Genomic DNA, 15,948 nt, shown 5'->3' with positions numbered 1-15,948 from the left:
AGAGATTTCCTGACAAAACTTCTGTTGACAGAGTGTGGCCACACACACAAGACAATCGGAAGAGCACTCTGCTCTGTCATCAGAGCGGCTGGACCGCCTGGCTGCTCTCAACAAAACAGGCACCCAGAAGCATAGCAGACAGTTTTTTGGTTGACAGAATCTCTTGACAGCTGTGTTATCCCTAGTGGCAGAGGGGCAGAACACTGCCAGTGAAAGCACTGCGTTTTGTCAACAAACTACTGACAAAATGCATTTTGTGTGTGGACGTTCCACCGGTTTTGTTGGCAAAACTCACTAGTGTAACCATAGTCTCTATGTTTGGGGCATAACACAGTGGAAGTAGGTGACTGTTCAGCCTGGCAATGCCTCAGTCAGAAGTGAGAGGTGCAGTGAGCCTAGGATGGGTTCCCTTGCTGAGCCAAGGAGGGGAGTTGAGCTATGACAACCATTTCATTCAAAAAGGGTTTTGTATTCACCTTGCATAGTATTTTGTAAGTCAAAAAGGAGACTTGTATATCATTCTCACCATTGGGTTATATTGTGTGTTCTCACTGTTAGGGGACTCTACAGAGTGCAGGTATGAGTTCACTCATACCCTACATTATGGCTCTCCTCTGTTATTTTCCCTGTCTGGGACCCTTTACGGTCCTGGGAGGTGGGGAGAAGTAGGAGTGAGCACATGAGTGTTTGGCAGCTAGGGGTTGCAACAGAAAAGCATGCATATTCTTTCATCTAATTTTCTACATTTCCCTCTCTCTTCCCCCTCCCCCGCCCAGTTTGTTCCTTCCAGCTGTTGCCACCCCTTGCAATTTTAATGCAGGTCTCTTGTTATTTTGGTGTTTTTTCTTAAAGCCTTATATTCTGGAGTCAGGTTTCATTTTAAAGAGGAAGTTTCTAGCCCCAGTGATTGCAGATTAAAGCATGACATGAATTCTAAAAGGCTCAAAAGTAAGAAGGCAAATAAATAAAAATATAAAATGTTATTAATTCTTTATCACATTCAAAATCTCTAATTTCATGTGGATTCGAATGTCTGGAGAAGTGGCAAAAGAAGGGTGGGGGGTGGGAAATTCAAACAAGCCCAAGGCTCTGGTTGCTACTGCTGTGTTGGCAGCTGGGGGGTCAAGGCCCCTTTGAAGTGCTGTAGCAGCACTACTGCATGTGGCTCTGAGGGAAGTGGGGCCGGGGAGGGGCTGGCACTGTGATTCGTGGGGTGCTGAGGGCTCATTGCCCTAGGCCCTACCCTTACCACCCTGGGCCTCACTTCTTCCGTGGGGCATGGACCTGTGCCATCCTCTCACTGTACCTCAGGATCCATGGTGTCTTTTGGCCCCACTGAGTATAGTCTACACACCACACTAGGGCAGCAAGGGTGCTGCAGCAGTAAGACTGTAATATAGACACTTCCTGCATCTACAGAAGGGGTGTGTCTTTGATGTAGTTCATCCATCTGACAGGTAGTACCTAGGTCACTTGAAAAAGCTGAGGTTGACCTAGCTGTGTCTGCAGTAGGGGTTAGGTTAACCTAACTATGTTGCACAGGGTTGAAATTTTTAGAGCCCTGAGCAATGTAGTTAGGTCTACCCAAGTTTAGGTATAGACTAAGCCTTGTAGGCCGCCTCAAGCAAAAAGGTAAAAATGACCATATATGACTGGCTAGGAGACGTAGGCTGACCAAATTCCCAGGGAGAAAAGCTGGGCAGAGATCTCCCTTGTGTATGGGTGGTTAAAAATTAGAGGGGTGAGGAGCGAAGTGTGGTTGGAGGAGGGGTGGAATTGGATGAGGAAGAGACTGGGTGGGGACACAGCACAGGTGGGAAGAAGCAGAGAAAAGGTGGGACTTCGGGAGAAGACGTAGAGTAGGGGCAGGCCTGGGCATAGCCCAGGGGAGCACCCCTAGGAAGGTTTGAAATTCAGTGCCAGTGTCTGAAGCCTGATAGCAGGTGGGGACAAAGCAAGACTTCAATAGATGGGGTGAAGTGGGGCCACATTTAGGGGCTATAGGTCTGGCTTGTGTGTTGCTAGCCTGATGTCAATTTCAGCAGCTCAGAGGGCCAGAGCTCTTCCCACTGTCTGGCTCTGCAGAAGAGTGGCAAACAGCATGCAGGAGTGCCCCTTTGTGTAACACCAATTGCTCTGCTGAGACAGGCCCTGCCAGGCTCCCCAGGCTGCTCCCCTCGCCCCTGCCTTTATTTGCACCCGTGACAGCAGGCAGCAATGGGCTGGCTAGTGCGGAATGAGCAGAAAGTCCTTGCGTGCTGGGGGTCAGGGCAGTGATGGGGACATGGGGAGTGACAATGCCACACACCCAAGGGTCTGCGGCGACCCCACAGCTGCCAGGGTCAGGAGGGAGGGGTCTCCGGGCAGCAAGGGCACTGGTGAACTGGGGAAGCAAAGCACGTGACCCAAATGCAGGCCTCCAGCTCAGGGCAGCACTGCAAGGGACAGCTGAGCAACCGCTATCCCGCCCCTGGGGGGATGGGACATCCTCTCCCGCACCGATCCGGGCTCCAGTCAGAGGGAGGGAGGGCCTCACTTGGTATGTTCCGCCCCTCTCTTCCCCCCACCGCGCGCTGCCCCTGGGGATTGGTTTCACCTCCCTGTCACCCCGACCACACAGAAAAGGCGGGCAAAGGGGTGTGACAGAGAAAGCGCCCGCCTCCCTCATGAATATTCATTAAGACGCGAGGACGCGCACCACCCCCTTAAGGCGAGCGTTTTGATAGGCGTGTCCAAGACCGGCGCGTACCCCGCCCTTTTAGTGAATATTCATGAGGCGTGTTGCGCGGCGTGCTGTCGTATAGTGAGGCGCGGCCAGCGATTGGTCGGGTGTGTGTGTGCGCGGTGACGCGAGTCGCGGCGGTGCGGGTCCCGATTGCTGCAGCCGCTTGTCAGTGTGACGAAGATTGGCACCCAGGTAAGCGCTGTCACTCAAACCCGCTCCCAGCCAGCCATCCATCACGGCGCGCCCGCCGCCGCCGGCTGGCCGGGCCCAGACACACAGGCAGACCGGGGCTGGCGGAAGCGAGAGCCCGCCACACGGAGCAGCGGGGCGGGGGGCATCCGCGTTGTACTCAACGGGGGGGGGGGGGGGGTGGAGAGGGGCGGCGGCGGCGGCGGGAAGGCGCGGGGAGGGGAGGGGGAGCGAGGAAATTTCTGGAACAGCCGCCGACTAACCGTTGCCTTTGTGGGCGCGCGAGGGAGGCGGCGCGCCAGGAAGAGGCCGGATAACAGCTGTTCGCGCCGCGCGGCCGGGGGGGCGTATTTAAAGGGCCTTCACAAGGATTCAGATAGTCTCGGGCCCTGGCGGGGCGGCTGGGTGGGAGGTGACCGCGGGGGCGCTGCCCCCTTCTCCCCCGCTCTAGGGGGAGGTGGCTGCGGCCCCGCCTGGCCCGCGGCTGTGTCTGGCTGAGATAAGGCAGCTGCTGCTGCTTGGTCTCTGGCAGCCGCCGGGCCCAGCGCGGGCGGGAGCTTCCCCCGGGCCAGAGCATCTCGGGAGTCAACGCCGCTAGCTCCCCGGCGAGCCCGGCCAGCCACTGCCGCGCAGCTTCGGGCTCGTGTCGAGAGCCGTTGAGTTACAGGCAGGCCACACCCGACCTGAGTGGTCTGAGCTCCCTAGCGTCTGCCGTCGTCCGCCGCGGCTCCCTCTAGGCGGGGCGGGGAACTGTGCCCGCCCGGCTCCGGCCCCGAGGAGCTCCCACTCACAGCACGCGAGCGGGGCGCTGCTGTACCGGACCTGCAGAAATGGGTCACTAGGCACCGACCTGAACCTCAAGGATACTGTGTCGTTCACAGCCCCCCGTCCCCTCATCCTATCTTGAATTCCACTTTGGCCAGGACAACCAGCCTGCCCTTTAAGGGCGATTCTCTTCAATAGCGGTGGGCAATGCTCAACTTAAAGTGACTGAAAAATTGCTAGTTGTGCTCATAGCTAAGCTAGGTGCTGGTTGGTAAGTGTATTAGGTGCAGTGAATTAGGTCTACATTTCTTCTCCCTTTCCACTCTGGCTCGCTGTGTTATTCTTGTTGCAGCTTGTTTCAGTTTATAAGTAATTTGAAACGTGGAGCATGATTTCCTTCCTATTTGCACAGCCCATAGAACAACTTGGGCCCAAAGCTTGATGGGCATGTGTGCCCACTATTGTACTACATATTCATGGTAATAATGAATTTTATCTGGATACTGAAATAGACCCTCAATTAGCTTTTTGTTTTTTCAGGTTTTTTAATTGTTCCTGAAGCTCAATGTCTATTGTAAAAGGATCATCTAATTTAAAATACCCAATTTAAATGATTAAAAAAATTTCTTGTACACTGATCCTAATTCTGTAGCTTGCTTATTCTAACATCTGTGATATTTACATGAAGGATTTATAAACAACAGAATACCTATTTATACAGAGTTTGGGAATACAGTTATTCTCATATAGGAATTATTTATTTATTGATATAAACTACACTGGCATAAACAAGCCTACATAAAGGAGTTGTATCTCTTTAACTATACATGTATAGTCAAAGTGGTGTGTCGGGGGCGGGGCAGACGGGAGGGATGGACAAGCCCTAAAATTTATTTCAGGAATGTTAATTTTGCCTACAGGATACTTTTAATTTCTCAGGTTTTATTGCATGCCAGATAACTAATGACCACAAGAGCATCAGACATTTCCTGATCCAAACCCGCGATCACCAGCATAGCAGATAATAAAAATATATTTTGAACACATTTTCTTAATACCTTTGCCAAAAATTGCAGAATGTGTGTAAATTAGTAAGTACAAAAAGGTATAATGAACTGTCTTAAATTATTGAAAATAGCTGAGAAATTTAGTTTGGTGAAATAGTACAGTGTGTCTTATGAGGTTTTTCTTTGCTTTTACTAAGGTTAAAATTAGTGCTGCTTTATTTTTTGTCACACATAGGAATAACTTCTGTGCTCAGTTTGGATTCCAAACATATCTTCAGTTTAGTCTTTCATCATGAATACGTTCAATGTAAGATATTACCTTGCCCCGATTTATAATAAAGGGCACAAATGTCAGCATAAATATGTACGTTTCATGGCAAATTCTTAATTTAATCCTTACTCTGTCAGGGATGGTGCTTGGTCCTGCCAAGAGGTCGGGGGACTGGTCTCAATGACCTCCCAAGGTCCCTTCCAGCTCTATGAGATGTGTGTGTAATTTAAGGACATAATGAAAATAGTCACATGCTTAAAGTGACTTCACTGGCAGGGTGGTGCAGGGGAGGATAGGCAATAAGCAGCCTGCTGATGCAGTTGACCAAGGTTAGTCCCTGGCAGGCCATCAGACACTTTATTTACCTGCATGTCCAGAGGTATGGCTGCTCACAGCTCTTGTTGGCCACAGTTTGCAATTCCTAGCCAATGGGGGCTGCGGGGAGTGGGTGGGCGGGACCACTGCTTCTTGCAGCTCCCATTAGATGGGAATGGCAAACCACGGCCCACGGAAACTTCTTGTGGGAACACAGGTAAAGTGTTTGGGTGGACATGGCTAACGTATGTGCACTTTTTGCTCACCCCAGTGTAGATGCTGTAAAGTTAGAAACGCTGCAGTTCTGTTCCCAGGTCTGTCACTGATCTGTTGAGTGACCTTGGGCGCTCCACTTTACTTGTTTCTCCATTTGTAATACAGATTAATTACATCTACTTCTTTTAATCTGTGAGATAGATGTTACTTGCTTTAAGTGCTTTGCTGAACTAGAACAGTAACTAGTTACCATTTGCTATATCCTTTATGGAAGCTTAAGAATTCTGCATGGTGTGTTACAATGGACCTCGTGACCCACCTTTGGAAAGGCCGGTTTGGCATACAAGTTGTTGGTTTACATGAATTTTCTTTATAGTTAAAGGGCTAACTTTTAGATTTTTATTATTTGTATTGTTTTCCACGTCAAATATCGTTAGTAGTAGATGCCTGGGTACTTGTTTGAGGTGGTCTGTTTGAGTCCTTATGCTGCATTCACTATACTCCCATTTGAATTGATTATAAGAATTGGGTGGTTCCCATAGTTCCATAGTCTATGTAGACTGAAGGATGCTACTACTACTTGTTAATAAGAATTGGGTGGTATACTAGAAGTGCATGTTGAATTGCAGATTTTTCAGATTCTAACAGTGTCTTTTGCTAGTTTTAATTGCTGTGCTTTTTCTCTTAAAACAAAAACAAAAAAGCTATTAGGTAAGAACCAGTTTGTATACAGCATATTGTTTTACCCACACAGCAAATACAATGGTATATTAAAATCACAAAGGTTTTAATGATGGCTGATTATATAAGTAAACTGGAAATGGAGTAGGAAACTTCAGGGGTGAGCAAACTCTTTGTCTGGCTCTACTGTTTGTCCCTGCAGTTAGCAGGGCCGCCCCAACCAGTCTAATGTAATCCAAACCAATGGAAATTTTGGCTATGGTAATAGGAAAATGAAAACCCTTGTGGCATGTTTTAAATATGTAGAATACGAAAACTTTATCAGTATATAAATGTAAATACACATACACTTAAAAACAGTAACCTGCTGCAATTTTTTAAATGAGATGGATGAGCCTGAAACCCAGCAGCTAATCATGCTGTGCCTACCACCTTATGAAACTTCACGCCATTCTGAGGGGACTGCCACCTACTTTGCACATCCCTGCCTTACATAACCATTGGATTTATACGGTACTGAATGGACTAATAACATACAACCAAATATGAATGACCCACAGTACCACTGCATTCATGGAATTGTCTGTTGTAATGGTTCTTTTAATGTCCTTATTACCAAAGAGTGTGGATCAGAAATACAATTCCCACAGACATTTAGTGGTCGAGGCATTTCTGCAAAATTGTCATGTGTACCTGAGTTTACAAAATTGCTTTACTGCAGTAAATCAGATTTATGTCTTTATCTTGGTGTTGTAAGTGAAACAGTTGGAGCTGTTTTATTGTAGTTTTAAAATCCAGGTGTATTATGCATCTCTTGCAGTAGCTGGTGCCTTTTACCTAATTTGTTAATGGGATGTATACTGTTAAAAAGAGTAAATCTCTCAAGGAATTATCTTACTCCATTTTTATTGTCTTAATCTGTACAGACACTCGCTGCTTTGTAAGTGTTGTAGGGCTTTCAAAAAAGCACGTTAAAGAAAGAGGTGAAGATTTCAGTCTTTCCTGTGGTTGGACCCAGTCAAGTATTAATTTATCAAAAGCTATTGTATCCTTTCCCGTGATTACTGAATACTAAAATATTTTCACATGTAAGCAAATGTTCCTTTTACTCAGTTAATTCACTGACATTGCTTATTTGTGATCTCACATTTCACCATCATGAAAGTGATTTTGATGCATAAACATGGAAAGTTGATACCACAGAATGAAGTGGAAATTGGGGAGTAGAAAATACAAGTAACTATCAGCTGACAGTGTCAAATTTTAGCTAAGTAAGCCTTAAAACACTCCCGCGAGGTAAATAAATAGTAATAATTCAGTTTCTTCCTCTGTAGAAAGGGGATACTGAGACTGTCTATGCCAGAGACCTTACAGCAGCACAGCTGCATTGGTGTAATGTCTCTCATGTAGCTGCTCTATGCCATTGGGTAGGCATCTACCAAATTCATGGTTCATTTTGGTCAATTTCATGGGTATAGGATTTTAAAAAATGGTAAATTTTGTTTTTTCAGCTACTTAAATCTGAACTGTCGTGGTGGTGTAATTGTAAGGATCCAGACCCAAAAATGAATTTTATAAGGGGTACGAGATTATGGTATGGGGCTGTGGTATTGCTACCCTTATTGTGCGCAGCTGTTGGCAGCTGCATTTCCTTCAGAGCTCTATGACTTCAGAATGGCAGCTGCTGGCCAGGTATTGAGCTGTGAAGGGGAGAGCCACCATCAGCAATAGCAGAACAGAAATAAGGATGGCATAATCTTTACTTCTGCACTGCTGCCTGCAGAGCTGGGCCCTCAGTGGTCTTGCCACTCTCCTGCAACCCAACTCTGAAAGCAGCAGGGTGTACAGAAGCAAGGGCAATACAGAAGTAAGGGTGATGGGTATAGTGTTGCCATCCTTTACTTCTGTGCTTTACAGCTGGGCACCTGGCCAACATTACAACCACTGCTCTTCAGCCACTCAACTCTGAAGGCAGCACAGAAATTAAGGATGGCAGTACAGTGATCCTTTTAAAATAACTTTGTGATTCTCCTTGCAGTTGCTATTTCGGTCTGGACTCCCAATTTGAGGAACATTGGTCTTCTCTGTCAAATCTGTGTACTGTATGGCTAAAAGCACACAGAAGGCCAGATTTTATAGGAGGATACTAGATTTCACCGGCAATGTATTTGGTAGGCCTCTATCAAAATGGTGAGAGTTCTCCTGTTGGAATAATTGTCATGCCTAACAAGTGAGTGGCAAAAAAGTGTCTCTCGCTGGCATAGCACTTTTTACAGTGAAGCTTCTGTTGGTCAGCGTGTGGGTTTTTTTCATATCACTGACCAACAGAAGTTTTACAGACAGAAGTGCGAAGGGAGGCATAGTCTTTCAAATATATATGCTATTCAAGAAACAGGAAGGATTCTGAAGTAGAAGATGAAGCTTAAGTACAGCTTTTTTTTTTAAATGGATCCCGATTTAGCATACTTCGGGGGAAAAATGGATGTCCCCCTGTTTTTCCCAAAGTCCCCTGGGATCAGTAAAATCCTAATTCCCTTTGTGGTCCCCCCATCCCCCCAACTGCCCCGGGGGGAAAAAAAAGAGTAAAGGGACTTAACTCTGCCATGGCCTCAAGGAGCTGCCACTTCTTCCGGAACTGCTGTGCAGCCCTCCCACCAAGGGTGGGGGGCATATGTGTGCAGATAGCACTTATGCCCCACCCTGGTGGCGGCAGCTCCTCCAGGCTTCTGGACCCTCACATGTCTGGCACCTCACTGTGTGCAGCTGGAAGCCTTGCTGTTGTGGCTAAAGCAGCCCTGCCACGCACAGCTGGAAGTGCCTCCCAGCATGTGGTTAGAGGCGTCCTGCTTACAGCTGTGCCTAGCGAGGCACTTCCAGCCACGCATGGCAGAGCTGCTCCAGCTGCACCGATGGGGTACCTCTAGCTGCGTGCAGCGAGACACTTCCAGCTGAGCACAGTGAGAGGCCAGCCACATGGGGGTCCAGCAGCTCCTCCAGTGGCAGGTCTAGTAAGTCAGGCTTTTTTTATCGGGGGCGGGGCGGGGGGCAGACTTTGAGATAGGGAGCCTGGCAGGGGCAGTAAACCCTCACATTTAATGGACCTTTGGGAACAATGAACAACCCTCTCCCGCAGTTGGTCCGTTAAATCGAGGGTTTACTGTACATAATGTGTAGCTAGACCAGGAGTGGGCAATAATCTTTGATGCAGGGATACTACAAACATTTGATATGTGGTCAAGGGCCACACTCTTGCATGGTAGTAATGGAGGAGTGTGGGGTTTGGGATAGAGGTTGGCCGAAGAATGGAGCTCATGGCAGGAGATTGGGGTTTGGGTGAAGGAGGGAGTTGTGATGGGGCAGGGGTTTAGGTTATGGGTACAGGAGAGGGTTCTGACCTGGAGGATGGATGTAAGAGGGAGTGCAGGATCTGGCAGGGGGCTGTGACTTGGGGAAGAGGGTGCCAGGGTTTGGGTTGTGGTCTAGGGCAGGAAGAGGTTGTGACCTGGGGCAGAGGATTGGGGTGAAGGGTATCAATGCTGGAGCAGGTGTGCAGAGGGTTAGGGTTGTGGCCTGGGGCAGGGGTGCAGGAAGGGAGGGAGCACAGGGTTGGCAGGAGGCAGGGATGAGGCAGGGTGCCAGAGGCTAGATCTAGCCAGGAGGTGCTTACCTAGGTGACAGCTGTACAGCAGCCCAGCATGTCCCTCAGGCAGGCTCCCTGCCTGCCCTGCCCCACATGCCACTCACAGTGGCTAGCTGTAGGGGCCATGCATGTTCTTCTCTGAGTTCCCCTGGGAGTCTGGGGAGGGTGTGGGGGCAGGACAGGCTTTGTGTACTGCTCCTGACCCCAAGACAGTTTCACAGTTTCCATTGGCTGGCTACTGGTCAATGAGATCTGAGAGAATGTACAGGGTAGGAGGGCAGTGTGTGACTCCTCCACGCCCACAAGGCTCACAGCAGTGCTCAGAGCACATGGCCTTGCAGCCATCTGCTTTGAACAGTGCAAGGGGGCAGAACAGTCAGGGAGCCTGTCTGAAGCTCCTGCTGGATCTGGTCCACAGGTGGTATTTTGCCCACCCCGGTGTAGACTGTAGGGGAGACAGAGGTGTGTGAGTGCATGTGTGTTTGCTTGTACTTGTTAAGTTAAAGAACTCATGGTTTCAGGTAAGTCCGTTCATAACCACTACATTCATATATGTTCCAAGTGCTGAAGGTAGCAATAGTAAGGTTGCCTGCCACGCTCCATTATAAAATCCTGTTTTCACTTGGTTCTCGCAAACCATTTGGGCTGTCTTAATCTGGATTTTTGAAAGCTTCAGATAAAACAGTTCAATTTCTGAGAATGACTTTAGGGAAAAAAACATTTTGCCAGTAAAAGGAAATCTTGCATCTTTTGTTTCAAGAAGTTCAGTCACCCCCATGCTCTGGAACAGGGACTTGAAATTTGGTAGGATGAATGCATTTGTGTCAGGTTGTTTTTTTTTTGTGTGGCCCCTGTGAGTACTTGTCCAAATTTATTTGATTCATAAGCCCCTGAAAAAAAATGTACATGCAACCACAAAGATTCCTTCCGTACTGGCCATGCATCGTACCAGGTCTGTAGGGGCTGAGCATGCTCTTCCATGCAATTGCTCCTCCCAGTTACCAATATCTGATAGGGTGCTAGGTACAGGAACTGTTACATGCTCCTCCTACTGGTGCTTGGAGAACAAGGAGCCTGAGTAAAATGCAGAATGGGAAAGAGCAGAAGGATTGGAAATGAGGATACAAACCAGGCAGGGAGGGGACGGAAGCCAGGACATGTTAACCGGGGTATAGTTCAACAGGACACAAAATGAGGGGGGAAGGGAATGGAGGGACATGAACAATGTTCTTACTAATCTTTTATATGCATGTGCAGATTTTTTCCATTCAGATGTGAAATACTGTTTTTATGGGCACTGAAACGTGAATGTGCACCACCCATAGAAACAGAAACCTAGCTGTGGGTGCTCTGTTAATTAGCTGGGCAGCATTTGAATTTCTCATGAGCGGCTGCACAATAACCCCCTTACAGGGAACATTGGATATGAAGTAGTTGGGATAAAGGGAAAAGAGCAGAGAGAATTAAGGAGTGGGACAGGAGCTGGGTGTCAGGGCAGTAGAGGAGGGCACAGTAAGGCTATGGCCACACAGCCAAGTTATTTTGAGATAGCTGTTATTTTGAAATTACTTTGGTATTGTCTACACTGAGCACATGCTATTTCAAAATAAACTCGAAATAGCAAGTGCGTTATTTCAAAATCTATAAACCTCATTGCAGGAGGAATAGCACCTATTTTAAAGTAACTTTTGAAATAGGTGCTGTTAAGATGTGGAATAGCTCTTGTTTCAGAATAAATTATTCACTGTCTTAACAGCACCTATTTCAAAATAGGCACTCTGTGTACAGGCTGTGTATTTGGAAATAGCTATCTTAGAATACCTATTCTGGAATAGCTTATTTTGAAATAAAGCTGCTGTGTAGACTTAGCCCAAAAGAGTAGAAGGGGACAGGGAGAGGCTGGGGTACAAGAACAGAAAAGCAGCATGCTGGAATTAATCCATTATTTTTTACATTCCTTTTGCTGTATGCCAAATCATAAAGCCACTGGTGAAATTTGTCTCATACAACATAGTTATTCTGTTATATGGCAGAGGACTGCTGTGGATCTGAAGATCATAAGCCTGCAGAAATCCTGATTTTTATTTAATGCACACAGTAGATTGTGCTCTAGAGGTGAATGTGGGTTTTGTAGTGAATTAGGTTGTGATATGTAGGACCCTTGCTTCATTTGTTGCAAAAGTTGAAAGGTGTTTTGAGAATAAGGCAGGGGACTGAAGGAAAATGGAAGGATGGTCTTGTAGTTGAGGCAATTGAATGTCTCACTATAGAATTGGATTCTGTCCCTGCCTTAGTCACAGAGTTCCTGTGTGATTGCGGGCGAGTCAGTAAAACCAACATTTTCACAGTTTGTCTCTCACTGTGTATGCTTTGTTTTCTCAGTGCCCAACAAGAGACCCATTGGGCCAAATTTGTGGAAGTTTGGAGAGCTTGTGGTGACAAGTGATGTTAGTGGGAAGTCCAGTCTGAACATATACAGTGCTATAAAATATTAAGTACTTTCTCAAGTTGGGTATCCAAAATTAGTATGCACTTTTGACATTTTTATCCTTGGTCTTTATCCCTTAGCGTACCATGTCTAAAATGAGAATATCATCAAATCTCACCAGAAAATGGTTTTGGTAAATCATTGTTTGTAAAGAACTAAGGTATTACAGTGAAAGGGCTACTGAAAAGCCTTAGGAATGTCAGTAGTTTATTCTTCTGGGCTAGCTTTGGATGAAGAACAATAAATGATGCATGGGCCACACACTGAATTATGATGCCAAAATTAAGTATTGAATAGATATGCTTTCAGGAAGCGCTGTCTGTAGTGTTAATCCCATGTGAACCTAATTTGGCTAATTGAAGGCCAAGTGTAGCTGCTAAAACCAGTGGTAATAGGGGACTGTGGTGAGCATCCTCATGGTTCACTGGCAGGAGGCAACAAGCTTTCTAAGGTTTGTGATGTAAAGAAGTCAACATGAGCAGGTGAGGGAATCTTCATTCACCAGAAATCCCTAAATGGGTCCCGGGGGCCAGTGCGGAACTGAGGAAAGGCAGTTGTAGGTTTAAGATCCCTTTCATGAGAAAATGGAGGGGTATAAAGGGATTTCTTCCCACCCCTCCCAGCTCCCCACTCTCCACTTCTAAACTTCAGTGCTCCTTCCAGTTGACTTTACTCCTCATCAGCATTCCTGCAGAATTTAGGACAGCCCAAATCCTGTGTAAGTAGGAAGCTGAGAGAACAGGAACTGTTGTATTCGGTAAAAGAGGATCCCTGACTGAGTACCTATGGCAAGTCACAGGCCTTCCCAACCCCCTCTGGTGTCCTGAGTCACAGGACTTGTCCTCCTCCTCTGGTGAAGATGATGCTGGTTGTCTGGCAACTTTGTAGCCACCAGACCCAGGTGACATTCACTGTGGACCTCTAGGAAACTTTCCAGTCTTTGTATCTCCTTCAGCTCATAGGAATAATGGAGCCTTCCTCCAGCAAGCTTATGGTTTCTCTCTCTCTCTCTCTCTCTCTCTTTTTAAAAAAATGACTCTTTAAGGTAAATTGGAGATTGCAGACATATATTTTTGGGTTAAGTGAATATTACTTCAAGAATGCTATTCTCAAAACAAGAAGATACACTTCGTAAATGATGTATGCTAACTTGTTTAATTCTGCCTACATAGTTACTCGTTTAGCAAATTAAAAACATTCTTATCCATCCATACTAAATTTTCATTTTAATAGTTACCATAAAAACAAAATTCACTTAATTGTACATTGCTTGTTCCACTTTACAACATTGTATTTGTAAGTAGCATATGTAAAATAACGTTACAAACTCCCAGTATGACAAACTGTATGTGGAAGGCAGTCTTTACTCACTTGTCATTAAAGGTCTACTCCTGTCAAATGCTGAGGACACATAATACTTCATATGAAATGCACAGTGACTAATAGGCTCAATTTCTCTGATGGCTTGTGGCCATCAATTTTCCAAGTGTCACTACACACACAATGATCCATACACAGATTTAGCATGCCCTCATAATTAGATTACTCACATGAACAGAACAAAACAGCAGAAATGTAGCATTTTAAAGGCCATGTCTACACGTGCCCCAAACTTCTAAATGGCCATGCAAATGGCCATTTCGAAGTTTGCTAATGAAGCGCTGAAATGCATATTCAGCGCTTCGTTAGCATGCGGGCGGCCACCGCACTTTGAAATTGACGTGCCTCGCCACCACGCGTCTCATCCAGACGGGGCTCCTTTTTGAAAGGACGCCGCCTACTTTGAAGTCCCCAGCCCATGGGAATAAGGGGATTTCAAAGTAGGCGGCATCCTCTTGAAAAGGAGCCCTGTCTGGACGAGACGCGAGGCGCGTCAATTTCGAAGTGCTGCGGCTGCCTGCATGCTAACGGAAGCGCTGAATATGCATTTCAGCGCTTCATTAGTAAACTTCGAAATGGCCATTTGCGTGGCCATTTTGAAGTTTGGGGCACGTGTAGACGTAGCCAAAGACTAACAAAATTATTTGTACAGTGATGAGTTTTTGTGGGACAGACCCGCTTCATCACATCAATTGTATTTCCAATACAGACTAGCATTTGTAAGTACAGAGGTCCAAAAAAAAATGGAAATAAAAACTGACAAATCAAGTACATGGGACTGAGGGAGGGGGGATGTTAAGTGTCTTGCCTGAGATAATTATGAGCATCAAAGGAAGGGAAGCAGTCCTTGTAATGCATGAGGTAATTGTTGTCTCTGTCACATGAACAGAGCAAAGATAAATGTAATAAAGCACAAGTAGAGATGTGTCTCGAGGGCTACGTCTACACGTGCACCCAACTTCGAAATAGCTTATTTCGATGTTGCGACATCGAAATAGGCTATTTCGATGAATAACGTCTACACGTCCTCCAGGGCTGGCAACGTCGATGTTCAACTTCGACGTTGCTCAGCCCAACATCGAAATAGGCGCAGCGAGGGAACGTCTACACGGCAAAGTAGCACACATCGAAATAAGGGAGCCAGGCACAGCTGCAGACAGGGTCACGGGGCGGACTCAACAGCAAGTCGCTCCCTTAAAGGGCCCCTCCCAGACACACTTTCATTAAACAGTGCAAGATACACAGAGCCAACAACTAGTTGCAGACCCTGTATATGCAGCACGGACCCCCAGCTGCAGCAGCAGCAGCCAGAAGCCCTGGGCTAAGGGCTGCTGCCCACGGTGACCACAGAGCCCCGCAAGGGCTGGAGAGAGAGTATCTCTCAACCCCCCAGCTGATGGCCGCCATGGAGGACCTCGCTATTTCGATGTTGCGGGACGCGGATCGTCTACACGTCCCTACTTCGATGTTGAACGTCGAAGTAGGGCGCTATTCCCATCCGCTCATGGGGTTAGCGACTTCGACGTCTCGCCGCCTAACGTCGATTTCAACTTCGAAATAGCGCCCAACACGTGTAGACGTGACGGGCGCTATTTCGAAGTTACTGCCGCTACTTCGAAGTAGCGTGCACGTGTAGACGCAGCCTATGAAACATAACACTGGATTTATGTAATGCTTGTCTTTAATACTTGACATGCAAAAGAAATGATGAAGGTAGGCTTTTGTCTCTGCATAGGCAGAGTTTTTGAGTGTTTTGTTTGAGAAATCCAACCTTAACTCCATATTTATTGGATTTTCAATTACATATTCTTGAAAAGTAAGATGCATTGAAACCTAAACTTTACCTTACAATCTTTTCCACTTCTGCATGGGGGTAGTGGCTTCATTGGATCCCAAACCAGTCAAGAGCACAAAAGTATATCAAGTCAGATTTTCCTCTTACCTGCAACAGAAAAACACATCAGCAACTTCTTTTGGACTTGTTTACATGGGGAAATTGACTAGTACAGCTATAATGGAATAACTTTTTCACTGTAGCAGAGTAATGATTCTGCTATAGCTAAACTGTTATAGTCCCTTGTGTGGGTCTGCTATTCTGGAATAAACATGATTTTTCTTTGGAACAGAATGTCAATGCTGCAAAGTCACACCAGTTTAGCTACAGTTAAATCCTTATTCTGCTATAGATATGTTAGTCAGTTTCACTATATAGACTAGCTCTTTTCTGCAAGCTGATGTGCTCTGGGAATCCCATATACATGCGAGTATAAT

General features: G+C 46.4%; 1 protein-coding gene across 1 annotated transcript in view; it reads left to right on the top strand.

Annotated features, from left to right (window-relative positions):
• Positions 1-2,871: 2,871 nt before the first annotated feature.
• The window catches only part of PKNOX1 (PBX/knotted 1 homeobox 1), a 72,903-nt gene continuing 59,826 nt past the window's right edge, over positions 2,872-15,948 (top strand). The window contains exon 1 of the mRNA XM_074995630.1: positions 2,872-2,917. The gene's annotated coding sequence lies outside the window, so the exon portion shown is untranslated. The remainder of the gene's footprint in view (positions 2,918-15,948) is intronic.

The sequence above is a fragment of the Carettochelys insculpta genome, chromosome 1, assembly GCF_033958435.1.
Source record: "Carettochelys insculpta isolate YL-2023 chromosome 1, ASM3395843v1, whole genome shotgun sequence".
In the NCBI taxonomy this organism is placed as follows: domain Eukaryota; kingdom Metazoa; phylum Chordata; order Testudines; family Carettochelyidae; genus Carettochelys; species Carettochelys insculpta.
Note: the sequence above shows the minus strand (reverse complement) of the source record. Positions and strands in the feature narration are given on the sequence as shown.